General features: G+C 42.6%; 1 long non-coding RNA gene across 1 annotated transcript; it reads left to right on the top strand.

The window, feature by feature from the left end:
* The first annotated feature begins 5,956 nt into the window (after positions 1–5,956).
* On the top strand, positions 5,957–8,585 carry LOC142832806 (uncharacterized). Its single transcript, XR_012907276.1, has 2 exons — positions 5,957–6,022; positions 7,694–8,585. It is a non-coding gene; the product is annotated as an uncharacterized LOC142832806 (long non-coding RNA).
* The last annotated feature ends 1,921 nt before the right edge of the window (positions 8,586–10,506 follow it).

Below are 10,506 nucleotides of genomic sequence, written 5' to 3'. Positions count from 1 at the left end.
CTTGATATTGTAATAATCAAAAAACTGTTTCATTTTCCTAGAGACATAAGCAGGACCATTATCCATCTTTATTTGTGTAGGTATACCCATGATAGCCATGGCTTCTAATAAATGGGTGATTACTGAATCAGCTTTTTCTGAATTTAAAGCAGTTGCCCACTGAAAGCCTGAATAAGTGTCAATGGTGTGATGAACATATTTTAATTTTCCAAATTCTGCAAAGTGGAACACATCCATCTGCCAGATTTCATTCCTTTGGGTGCCCTTTGGATTAGCCCCTGCAGGCAGTGGCATTTGGTTATAGAAAAAGCAAGTAGGGCATTTCTTTACAATCTCCTTAGCTTGTTGCATTGTAATTGAAAACTCTTTCTTCAAACCTTTGCTATTAACATGATGTTTTTTATGAAATTCAGAAGCACTACCAATCAATAATTGATCAATTTCTGCATTACCTTGTGCTAGAGGACCTGGCAGACCCGTATGGGATCGGATGTGTATTATGTACATAGGGCAAAGCCTGTTCCTGATCAAATCTTGAATCTGGAGGAACAATGAGGTTAGTTCTGTATCATCAGGTATAAATTCAGCACTTTCAATATGTAAAATAACTCTTTTTGCTTATTGTGAATCAGTGACTATATTAATAGGTTCTTTAAAATCCCTTAGCACCATAAGAATGGCATATAATTTCGCCTTATGGACAGAATTATAAGGACTTTGTTCCACCTTACCCAAGTCTTCTGATTTGTAACCTGCCTTCCCTGATTTATTGGCATCAGTGTAGAATGTACGGGCTCCAGTTATTGGAGCATCACAGACAATTCTAGGAAGAATCTAAGAAGTTCTCTTTATGAAGTTAAGCCTCTTGCTTTTTGGATAGTTGTTATTAATGTCTTCCAAAAAATTAGCACAAGCTCTTTGCAATGGTTCATTATCTTCCCATAATTTCTTTAGTTCATCAGCAGTGAAAGGCACTATAATTTCTGCTGGGTCTATGTCTGCTAGTTGACGAAGTCTCGGCTTGCCTTTTATAATTAACTCAGAGACTTTTTCCACATAAGTTTTCAGTTTCTTACTTGGTTTATGTGGTAAAAAGATCCATTCCAAAATAATATCATCTCTCTGCATTAAAATTCCTGTAGGAGAAATTTTTGATGGTAGTATGACGAGGATACAATCGAGCTCTGGATTCATCCTATCCACATGTGCCTGCTGTAATTTTTCTTCAATCATTGTCAGTTCCTTTTCTGCTTCAGCTGTTAATTCTCTGGGACTGTTTAAATCTTTATCAATATCCAAGGTTTTGTTCAAATGAATTATTAGATCAGGTGTTATTCCAATAGATGGTCATAGACTGGAAATGTCTCCTAACAATCTTTGAAAGTCATTAAGAGCCCGTAGGCGATCTTTTCTAATTTGTGCTTTTTGTGTCTTAATTTTTTGCAAACCTATTTTATAACCTAAATAATTAACAGAATCTCCCTTCTGAATTTTTTCAGGAACGATTTGCAATCCCCATTTAGGTAAAAGTATCTTTATTTCTTCAAACAGTCTGTTCAAGGTTTCCATGTTTGAATCGGATAACAAAATGTCGTCCATGTAATGGTATACTATAGATTTGGGAAATTTCTTGCGTATTATTTGCAATCATTGTTTCACAAAATATTGGCACAGGGAGGGGCTATTTAACATACCCTGGGGGAGGACAGCCCACTGGTACCTCCTCGAAGGTTGAGAATTGTTATAAGTAGGCACTGTGAAGGCAAATTTTTCTCTATCTTCTTTTTGCAAAGGTATAGTGAAAAAACAATCCTTTAAATCAATAACTATGAGAGGCCATCCTTTTGGTAATAAAGAGGGCAAAGGAATTCCAGATTGCAGAGGGCCCATAGGTTGAATAACCTTGTTGATAGCCCTGAGATCTGTCACCATTCTCCATTTACCTGATTTTTTCTTAACCACAAATAGAGGAGAATTCCAAGGGCTGGTAGATTCTTCTATATGTCCAGCATCTAATTGTTCTTATACCAGCTGTTCTAAAGCGTGTAACTTTTCCTCAGCTAAAGGCCATTGCTTTGTCCATATTGGTTTCTCAGTCAACCATTTTAGAGACAAGGCTGTTGGTATCTCTGAAGGGACATCAATTGCTTGTTCTTGTACAGTCCGAATGGCCGGTTTTCTCCGTTGGTAATATCTTTAATTATTATTCTCAGAAATATAGGATCTAGAAGTGTTGGGGACCAAGAATCCCCCCAACCAAATATACTGGTCAATCTTCCTCATTCTCTCTGCAAGGACAGCTTGCTGCCTGCTGCTGAAAGCACATTCAGTTGTGACACAGTTCTTGGAACAGCTTAACCACAAGATGGTTCAGAAAAATATAAAACAATTACTTCCCCCTTGGCCTAGGGCACAATAGTTTCCATTCCCCTCTAACCTTACCCCTCCCTGCCAGAACCATTCTATAAGAATAAACCCCTGCCTGCAATAAACGGAACCTAGACGCATGTCAGACTAACTCTGTCATTCTTTATACGGGCTTGGTTCTCTTTCTCTTTCCCCCCATTCCTACCCAGGTGATCTCGACTCGAGGCCCACGAATTACGTGGCCTGCTGGACAGGTCAATTGGCGCCCAATGTGGGGCTGCATGAGGATCGGTGGTCACAGGACAACCCCAATTGAAGGAAAATGCGTTCCGGAACGTGCTTTGGTAGAGATGCCCTGCATTGCTCATGCATCGTCTTTAGGTAAGTTCGGCTGTCTTATTAGGATGGGTAAGTCGGCTTCTAAAGAGGCCCTCTTTATAAGGGAGATAAGGAGTACTTTACGGGAAAGAGGAATAAGAGTTAAGAAAAAGGACCTCCTACAATTTTTCTGTTATACCGAGGAGAAATGTCCTTGGCTAGTCTTAAATTGCCCGGACTTTCACCCCCTAACATGGCATAAAGTAGGCAAAAGTATTAATGAACTTCTGAGAAAAGGTGAGGAGGTCCCTTAAGCATTTTTTAGTTTTTATGGTATAATTAGAGACATTCTTAAAGATTCTGAAAAGGAGGGGAAAGTCTCACATCTCCTGGAACTTTTTGAGGATTTCCTTAATGAGGACTAGAAATCAAATGAGACTGCCCAGTCCGACTTAATGACTCCCCCCAAAACCACACTTCAAAAGCCGGACCCCAAGCAGGTTGCATCTATAGATAAGTCCACTTCTCCAACACCCTCCCTCTTAGATGAAAAGATCCCTAAGAACCTTAAAAATCTCCATTTGCCTTTGACTGAGAAAACGCCCACAGAGGCTGCATCTTGGCCTTCTCTCTATTCTGTAATCCATAATAATGACAATGATGATTGGCTAGACCCCACTGAGGAGATAGACTTAGAAGAAGAGGCTGCTGCTTATGAGAGGGGAAAGTATGATTCGCCTCTTATAGCTCCCATAACAGCCCATGAAAGAAAAAGCAGTCCTCAAAGACTTGTATGGTCTCAGCCACCCCCTTATACATCAGTCCAGGATTATCAGGCTCAGCCATCAGCCCCTTCCTTCCCTATGACTTTGCCTTCCCACACCATGGAGACTCCTGGCCTGTATTGCCTTCCTTGTCTTTCCATTGTAGAACTTTAGAACTTTGGAGAGTGTTTTGACTTTGTCCGATGCCCTGAGGTTGTGTGGCTGTAGCCCTTAAGGGCCAATTCCACGGCCAATGGGTTTTAGACAGGACAGTGGCCAAGTGTGTATAGAGAATGACGGAGTCGGTCTGGGATGCGTCTGGGTTCTCTTTCTCTTTCCCCCCGTTCCTGCCCGGGTGGTCTCGGCTCGGGGCCCACGGATTGCGTGGCCTGCTGGACGGGTCAAGTGGCGCCCAACGTGGGGCCCCTTGGCCCGTCCGGCAGGCCGCGTGGTTCGTGGGCCTCAGGTCGGGGTTGCCTGGGTGGGGGTGGGAGGGGGAGGGCCTGGGCGCATCTCAGACTGACTCCCAAAAATTTCAAGTTAGAAAAGATTCCTTAAAAACATTACATGATTTTCAAAGGTTATTGGGTGATATTCAATGGTTACGGCCCTATTTACAGCTCACAAAAGGTGATATTCGTCCCCTTGAAGACACTCTTGCTGGGGATGCAGATCCCTTGTCCCCTCGGATACTTACCCCGGAAGCCCTTTTAGCCTTTAAAAGGGTGGAAGATGCTATTTTAAAACAACATATAGGATATTTCTGCCCTGAACAACCCCTACAGTTAATTTTCTTCCCTACAGAATTTTCCCCAACTGGCTTACTCTGGCAAGGCTCAGTTCTACTCCTCTGGGTCCATCTTCCTGTTGCCAAGCGAAAAGTGCTTCCTCTTTATCCCCTTTTGGTCTGTCAATTGATTATGCTGGGTTTAAGGACTGCAACCAAATATTTTGGCAAGGAACCTGATAAAGTTATACAACCTTATGATAAAACTAATCTAGAATGGCTGGCCCTTCATCATCCTGAATGGGCTGTTCTTGTTTGCTCATATAGAGGAAATTTTGATACTCAATTGCCTAGTGATAAATTGATTCAATTCTTTTCCCATACTCCCTTCATTTTTCTTCAAAATACAAAATTAGAGCCTATTCCAAATGCATTAACAATCTTCATTGATGGATCAAAAAATGGACGGGCTGCATATGTTCTTGATGGCATAACAACTGCCATCGACACCCCCTTTTGTTCTGCACAACTAGTAGAACTATATGCAGTGCTAACCGTGTTACAAAAATTCGAACACCATCCTGTTAATATTTATTCTGACAGTCATTATGTGGTTGGAGCGTTACAATAGTTGGAAATGGTCCCCACTATTCAACCACAAACACCCATTTTTGATATGTTTCATAAGATACAAAAATTTATTAGACAGAGAGACCACCCTTTTACATTGGACACATCCGCGTACATACAGGTCTCCCAGGCCCCTTGGCCTTAGGGAATGAGTTGGCGGATGCAGCCACCAAAATGCCCCAAGCATTTTTCTCAGAAATCAGAGGAATAGCAGCCGCAAAAGAGGCCCATCGACTCCATCATCTCAATGCTCAAACACTGCGTCATAAATTCCTTATTACAAGAGAACAAGCTAGGGAAATTGTCAAATCATGCAAAAATTGTTTGCCCTATTTACCAGACCCACATTTTGGGGTAAATCCACGAGGCCTTATGCCTGGACAACTCTGGCAAATGGATGTGACACATCTGCCTACCTTTGGGAAACTCAAATATATCCATGTTACCGTGGATACCTTCAGTGGGTTCATTGTTGCCTCTGCACATACCGGAGAGGCCACCAAGGATGTTATTAGCCACATGATGCAAGCTCTGGCTACCTTAGGTCAACCGACGTCTGTTAAAACAGATAATGGCCCTGGATATACTAGTTCAAAATTTAAACAGTTCTGCACAGCATTGGGAATCAAGCATGTCACCGGAATACCTTACAATCCTCAAGGACAAGGTATTGTTGAGAGAACCCACCAAACTTTAAAGAAAACCATTAACAAATTAAAAGCACAAGAGACATTGTTCCCCCACAAAGGTAACCAAAAATTGGTGCTTGCACAAGCCCTCTTTGTTCTAAATTTCCTGATGCTCGATGAACAAGGAAAATCGGCAGCAGACAGACACTGGCATCCCAAAACTCATCAGGGATATGCCAAGGTTCTATGGAAGGACCCCATAACTGGGCTATGGAATGGACCCGACCCAGTTCTAATCTGGGGTAAAGGTTCCGCTGCCATATATGATACAAAGGAAAAAGGAGCAAGATGGCTCCCAGTCAGGCTGGTTAAACCCTTCGCTGACACCAAATAGGCCCAGGGATGTACCTCCTGAGGAAATATTTTTCTGTTTATATTGCAGAAATGCCACGCTTGAAAATGCAAGATATATTCACAAAAAATATTGAGCCACTTTATGGAACCCTTGCTGTAACTTTGATGTTCCTGATTGTTCTTTTCTGCTGTTTTTGCCTTCGCTGTCACATGTCAGGCCAGGAATGCACTTGGTAAGATCACACATGGTAAGGATGTTATGCTTAAGAGCAGTCTGGTCCCTCTGGGCTGGGATAATTTTGGCCGGCTTTAAGCCCATTGACCTGGAAGGCATTATAAAGAGTCTGTATGGACCCCCTTGTGATTGCAAAGGAGGAGATGTTCTGTCCCCACCATCAACAAGTTTTAAAACTGTGGATTGTGGGACTAAGATGGCATACTTAGGGATCTCCACAACTGTTATAGGCTCCACCCAACAATGGACATGTGCTGCCAAACCTAAGCCTCTTTCCCATGATTCTCCATGTCCTAAAGACTGCAAATACACAGATCAGATGCATGCATGATGTTATTCTTCTTACTCAGAATGCATTAACAACGGCCAATCTTATTTTACTGCCCTGGTCACTCGTCACTGGAAAGGAAATGCTAGAGGTGACTGGTCAGTTCAGCCACAAATCCTAGGTTCCACTAACAAACTCTCACAGGCCTCATGCACAGTCCCCGTTGGCAAACTTGCATGCTGGAATAAAAACGCTCCAATCCATGTCTCCGATGGAGGAGGCCCCACGGATACAGTCTGTGAAGTTCAGATCCAAGAGGAGGTACAAAAATGGATTGACTCCCAGATTCCTCAGATTCATTATCACCCCTTACTACTTCCAAAACCTAGGGGTGTCGAAATTGATCCTCAAACGTTTGAGGTCCTTGAGGCCACTCATTACACCCTAAATATTACCAATCCTACATTGGCTCAGGACTGCTGGCTGTGCCTTGCCTATGGATCCTCCTGGCCTTTAGCATTACCGTCATCTTTTAATGGCACTTTTAAATCCTCCCTTGAGAACTGTATTCTTATGCCCCCTTTTAGGGTTCAACCTGTCGCATTTAATATGACATTATGCGTTTATAAGCATTATCAAAATAATAGCTTTGATATAGATGTAGGGCTTATTACCTTTACTGCCTGCAGTTTTTAATGCATCCTCTATGCTATGCCCCCCCACATGGGGCATGTGTTTGTGTGCGGTGGAAACATGGCTGTTCTCCCTATGAACTGGACAGGGCTTTGTGTCCTGGCAACTCTACTCCCTGATGTTGAATTACTACCAGGGAATGAACCAGTACCCATTCCCACTTTTGATTATTTTAGTCCCAGACATAAAAGAGCCGTTCAATTCATTTTCCTACTTGTGGGGCTAGGCGTTGCTGGCGCCCTGGGGACTGGAACTGCAGGATTGGCCACTAGCCTTTCTTCCTATACTAAGCTCTCCCAACAATTGGCAGATGACATTACTAAGGTCTATACCTCGGTACAGGATCTTCAAGATCAGATAGACTCCCTCGCGGAGGTCGTGCTTCAAAACCAGAGAGGTTTGGATTTGCTCACAGCAGATAAGGGCGGGCTATGCTTAACATTACAAGAAAGATGTTGTTTTTATGCCAATAAGTCCGGCGTTGTACGGGAACGAATAAAACATCATCAGGAGGAATTAGAACAATGCAGACGCGAGCTGCATGACCGGCCAATATGGACTGCTTGGGGAGGAATCCTCCCATACCTTCTTCCCTTTTTTGGTCCGCTTTTGGGACTCCTTTTGCTTATTTCCTTTGGGACGTGGGCTTTTAACCGTTAAACGCGTTTTATTAAGTCTCAAATACATTCTGCATTAAAACCTGTTTAGGTTCATTATCATCGCTTAGCTGCCAATGAAGAAGCTGCCAATGAAGAAGCTGCCAATGAAGAAGCTGCCAATGAAGAAGTTGCTGTGATCGAGCTACAGAAGATTTCCCTTCCTTCCCCTCAACCCTTATTCCTTTCCCACTCCCCACTTAGATTTCATACCCCAAGCCCAAGCCCAGGATGGAAATTCTGGACAAAATTGTAAAATTTGGCCTTGCTAGATCTGTCCCCATGGTGCTTTAACCCAAAAAAATCCCATGAGGAAGAAGACTGGAAAGTCAGTGACGGAAGAATTGTTTAAGCCTAGGCCCACCTAAGACAGGGCAATCCTAATGGGGAGAATGTCCCAAAGACGGGTAAAGGTCTAGCATCAGTCTTCTAACAGGCTCAGTCTCTCTCATGATTCTGACCTTGACACCAGCCATAGAGTTGCAGAACACCCACCGTCGAGGCCTTGCACGCTGAGGGCTAGTTCCCATTGCACCAGCTTAGGCTTGGATCAATTTTGTGTCTGCTCCGGCTACAGAGTCTTTGGTCTCTCGAATATCAAAGTAGCACCCAGATCCTAAATCCCAATTGGCTAATTTATATATATAGAGAGGGGGAGATGTTGGGGACCAACAAGCCCCCCGACCAAATATACTGGTCAATCTTCCTCATTCTCTCTGCAAGGACAGCTTGCTGCAAGAGCAGCCTGCTGCTGAAAGCACATTCAGTTGTGACACAGTTCTTGGAACGGCTTAACCACAAGATGGTTCAGAAAAATATAAAACAATTACTTCCCCCTTGGCCTAGGGCACAATAGTTTCCATTCCCCTCTAACCTTACCCCTCCCTGCCAGAACCATTCTATAAGAATAAATCCCTGCCTGCAATAAACGGAACTTAGACGCATGTCAGACTGACTCTGTCATTCTTCATACGTGCTTGGTTCTCTTTCTCTTTCCCCCCATTCCTACCCAAGTGATCTCGACTTGAGGCTCACAAATTACGTGGCCTTCTGGATGGGTCATAGAAGTAGCAGGAATGTTAATTTCGGTATTCCATTGTTGTAATAGGTCACGACCCCATAAATTCATTGCTATATTGGCTACATTTGGCTTTAATTTTCCTATTTGTCCCTCTGGCCCTATACATTCAACCCATCTCGTGCTCTGCCTTTCCAATTCCCAGGAGCTGAACATTTACATTCTGAAGAGGCCAATATGGATGCCAAGATTCTGGGGTAATGATACTTACATCAGCACCTGTGTCCAGCAGGCCAATAATAAAAATGCCATTTACACACACTCTCAGTTTAGGTCTTTGATCATTTATAGAAGTTTGCCAAAACACACATAACTTATCTTTCTGATCATTATTGCTTGTAACAGTAGGCATGGGGCTTCCTAATTGTCCTGACGAGGCACGTTCTCTCCAGAAACTGGAAATGACTGAACCATGTTTGCCATGGGGGCCTGTGAGGCCCCCCTCTCACGTTTTCCATCTATATCAGGTTGCCTTGTCTATCTCTTGTAGACCTGCATTCATTCATCCAATGTCTGCCTTTTCCACATCTTCTACATAAACCTGAAGGCTGAGTCCTTCTATTTCTGTTATTTCTAGGAGATACATTATTATTATTTCTGAAAGATGCATTATTATTATTATTATTATTATTTCTGAAAATCTGTTGTCTACAATTCCTTTTCATATGACCCATTTTGCCACAATTAAAACATTTGTTATTCTGGTGTCTCCTTTTACCATTGGAAATTGCTTCTTCTACCCATGCTTCAGTGCCATAATCAAATGTATCAACACTGAGTGTATGTAAGACCCATTTTTCCAAGGGCGCTGATCTGAGCTTTAAAGGCCCCAAAATCCTTTTGCATTCAACATTTGCATTTTCATAAGCCAAAGACTCAATCATTATACGTCTTGCTTCTGGGTCAGATATCACTATTTGTACAGCCTTAGTTAATCTTTGTAAAAAGTCACTAAAGGGTTCTCTCTGACCCTGTTTAACTCTGACAAATGATTCCATTCTCTGTCCTGGGTCTTGTACCCTGTCCCAAGCCCTTAAGGCTGCTGTAGTACACATGGAGAGTGTGTTTTCATCCAAATTAGCTTGTTCCTAAGGGTCGGAAAAGAGCCCTTCACCTAGAATTTTATCTAGGGAAATGTCAATTCCCTTTGCTTTTTCCTGCTGTTCTAAAAGTCTAGCCTCTTGCTTGAATAAGCATTTTCATTTCAATTGCGGTCCACTCTCAAGTACCGCAGAGCTCAGCTGGAGCCAGTCCGAGGGGGTTGCTCTGCTTGTCGTGGCCCAAGATCTTACCATCTCTTTAACAAAAGAGGCTTGCATCCCAAAAGTCATGACAGCCTGTTTAATTTCCTTGAGGTCATTCATACGGACAGGCTCCCATGTATCCTCCTTGATGACCCTAGGGTTTCTGGAACCAATCACCTTCTCTGTTGTTATTACTGGAAAGGCAGGTAGAGCTGTAAGTAGAGCTTTGTGGAAATTGTCCTGGAGAGATTTACCCACAGATGTAGTTAAAATTTGCCTTTCTACCCTTTGCTCTTCTTCATCAAAATTTAGAAATTCCTCAATCTTTTCAATTCGATTCACCATTGCCTTCTGCAATGTCTGAATCTCCTGTCCAGAATTATGTTCCAAAGCCTTCATTGAGGATTCTAAAGTATGAAGTTTGTCCGTTAGAGATAACATCTCATCTTTGGACATAATTTTTATGGCATAAACCGTGCCTTCTTGTATTGACAATCTTTCCGTCAATCTGTCATAAGCTTTAGACAAAATCCGTTTGTCACA

This window comes from Microtus pennsylvanicus, chromosome 12 (assembly GCF_037038515.1).
Source record: "Microtus pennsylvanicus isolate mMicPen1 chromosome 12, mMicPen1.hap1, whole genome shotgun sequence".
NCBI classification, from domain to species: domain Eukaryota; kingdom Metazoa; phylum Chordata; class Mammalia; order Rodentia; family Cricetidae; genus Microtus; species Microtus pennsylvanicus.
Note: the sequence above shows the minus strand (reverse complement) of the source record. Positions and strands in the feature narration are given on the sequence as shown.